Here is a 3349-nt window from a genome sequence, read left to right as displayed (position 1 = left end):
CCAAATATCTTAACTCTAGAATCAACTTTCATTATTAAAAACTTTTACTTAAGCCTCCTATATATTTAGAAATGCAAATATAGTTATCTAAAGTTAGCCACTAATACCAAAGGTCATGTTAAATTAAAATTTTAAAATATAACTAATTGAGGACAAATAAAATTTAGTTTCATTCTTTTAAAGAAAATTTTCTTCCCCCAAACTTAAATTTTTAAATATTTTGCAATCAATTCCGTAAAATGTAGCAGGAAGAAAAATTAAAAGTTGAATCTACTAACTACTACAACATCCTATCAAATCCATATACATTCATAATCAGGATAGAATGACTGCAGGAGAAAATAAATCTAGCCTAAAACATGCTTGCAATAATATTAAACTAAAAATGTGTATACTTGATCCCGAAACTAATTATATGCAACAATATAACAATAATTCTTATTATATTTTTCACTTATATTTTCTTATTTCACAACAAAACCAAAAACTTGATCTTGAAGAAAAATAATAATTTAACTTTTAATTTATATATATTGGGATACTACGTAAGTATACATATCGTTATCAAGTAATATAAGACTTTTTGATTAAGACCTGAATATCGAACTCACAGGGAAGATATGCAATATGCACTTTTGGAAAACTTTCTATTATTAAAAAGACATTATTTAAACTAAAGATTCTATTATTAAAAAGACAATTATTTAAACTAAAGATATTTTTGCAGTAAAGAAAGTTTAAATATTTTTGGTAATTTTAATATTTTAAAAAAAACATAACAAACTTAAAAAAATAACTTGAGTTTTTGTAGAAGAAAAACACTAAATATAAAAATATCTTTCTCCTTAACCGGTGCTTAAGCGCCGGATCTGACGCTTAGGCGCCAAAACACTTTAGCACATTTTTCACCTATTTGTTCCAAATTTGATCATTTTTCACTCCTTTAAGTATTTTCACCTTTTTACATGTACCTGAAAGAAAAACACAAAAATATCTTCCATTAAAGAGCAATATCTCAAAAATAGCTATAAAATGTGTCTAAAAATACTATATATTTTAGGCGTATCATTACCTCATGAGAAAATTGTACTGCCTTCCCCCGCACTATGACTCCTTCCTCATCAGCCTCCGAGAGATTAGTATAGAACTCTTGTTCTACAAAGATCACGACAACAACAACAAAAAAAAAAAAAAATAATAGAACCGCTCCCACTGGCGGTTAACAATCAACTCTTCTATAGCTCCTCCCAGACATTTAAAACATCACCCAGGAATTACTTTTCCCTAATGCAGTGCATCACTATACCGATCCTGGCAGTGCATCGCTATACTGATCCTGAGCTCTCGAATTGACAAATTTACTTGAATCGAACGGAGCTTTTCCCTTGCTTCTCTTCATTTTTGGTGTCATTTTCTAAAAAAATATATAATTCAAAATAAATTCCAAAATCAACTCCAAATCACTAAATACAACTCCTAAAAGCTTAAATAAACAAATCCATGCATTTTCCATCAATTTTTCCAAAATTTTCACCATAAATAGTGATTTTCGGGTAGCTCATGAATGGGCTCAAAATACATGGTAAAAATAAAAAAATTTTGCATAGAAGTGAAGCTCTTACCTCAAGAAGATCAAATTTAACGAATTTGGCTTAAATCCACCAAGAAATCCTCACTTAAGATGATGCCCTAGCTCTACAAATCGCCAAAAATCAAGAAAGAAGGCAAGTGAAGGAGAAAAAATGGAATTTTTCAGACCAAAAATACACTTAAAACCGTTCGCTAACCTGTTTTCATGAACCGACGCTTAAGCGTGAATGATTCAGCGCTAAGGTGCCAGTCTATCTGTTTAGGCAGCGCTTAAGCGCGGGATTTGGTGCTTAGGTGCTCGTGCATAAATTTTGATTTTAATTTTGTTTTTTTTCATTAAAGAGAAATGCCCTCCTAGCCTAAGTCAACCAACACTCTATGGTCTCAAAAACATTCTATATATTGTTTTCTTCCCTCCCACTTTCTTCTAACTCAAGATTCACCAATTTAAACTAATTCGATTCAATACTAAAAAACACAATTTTTTTTGTCACAAACAAAACACTTATATTCATTCAGAAACAATTACAATGGTGTATCATATGATGTCATAGGGCTTCAGTTGTTTCCTTTCTCACTAAAGGATAAAGCTAAGATGTGGCTGAATTCGTTAGCACCTGGATCTATCAGAACTTGGGGTGATTTAGCACAAAAATTCCTTGCTATATATTTTTCACCATAAAAAACTGCGAAGCTTAGAAATGATATTACATCTTTTAATCAGTTTGAAGAGGAATCTATTTATGAAGCATGTGAAAAATTTAAAAAACTCTTAATAAAGTGTCAACATCATGCTATACTAGATTGGTCAATAATTTAAATATTTTATAATGATTTAGTTGGATCTCTTAGATCTATTATTGATGCCGCTACTGGTGGTTCATTGATGTCAAAACCATTTCATGATGCTTATGCTTTAATTGAAGCAATGACTACGAATAATTTCCAATAGCCTTCTGAGAGGGTGAATCCAAAGAAAGTAAACAATATTCATGAGTCTGATGCATTTACTATGTTAGTAAATCAAGTTGCTGCAATTTCAAGGAAGTTAAATCAATTCGAAACGAATTTTTCTCAACCAATTTTCATGATTAAAGAAAATTCATTATGCAAAATGGTAGATTATCAAGCATCATTAGAAACTTTGAATGCCATAAGTAATAAGCAGAATAACCCATATTATTATAACCCAGGTTGGAAGAACCATCCCAACTTTAATTGGAATAATACTACAGGTGGTAATAATCAACAATGGGGGAACAATCAAGTAAACCCATTGGAAAATTGGAACAACCAAGGGAATAATAATTATATATCTACTTATCTTCCGGGTTTCAATAGTAATACACAATTTAAAGAGAAGAAGTTCTTTATAGAAGAAGTGGTGTAACAAATGAGAGATCAGTTACAAAGTCAAAGGAGCTACAATTAGAAATATTGAGAATTAACTTGGGCAAATAACAAATTCATTAAATAATAGATCCCAAGGAAAACTTCCTAGTAATACTGAATCAAATCCAAAAGACTAGAATAAAAAGCAAGTAAAAGCCGTTCAACTTAGAAGCGGAAGAGAGTTGGAAGGCAGGGTTCACAAAGAAATTGAAGTAGAGAGAGAAGAAATTAAAGAATCAAAAGATGATGCTCCAAAAGATTCTAAGAGACCTATTTCTCCGCTAAAAATTGATTTAGAAAAACCACCACCTCCATTTCCTCAGAGATTTCATCAGCAGAAGTTGGATAAGCAATTTTCAAAATTTCT

Source organism: Phalaenopsis equestris, unplaced genomic scaffold (genome assembly GCF_001263595.1).
Source record: "Phalaenopsis equestris unplaced genomic scaffold, ASM126359v1 Scaffold000326, whole genome shotgun sequence".
In the NCBI taxonomy this organism is placed as follows: Eukaryota; Viridiplantae; Streptophyta; class Magnoliopsida; order Asparagales; family Orchidaceae; genus Phalaenopsis; species Phalaenopsis equestris.
Note: the sequence above shows the minus strand (reverse complement) of the source record.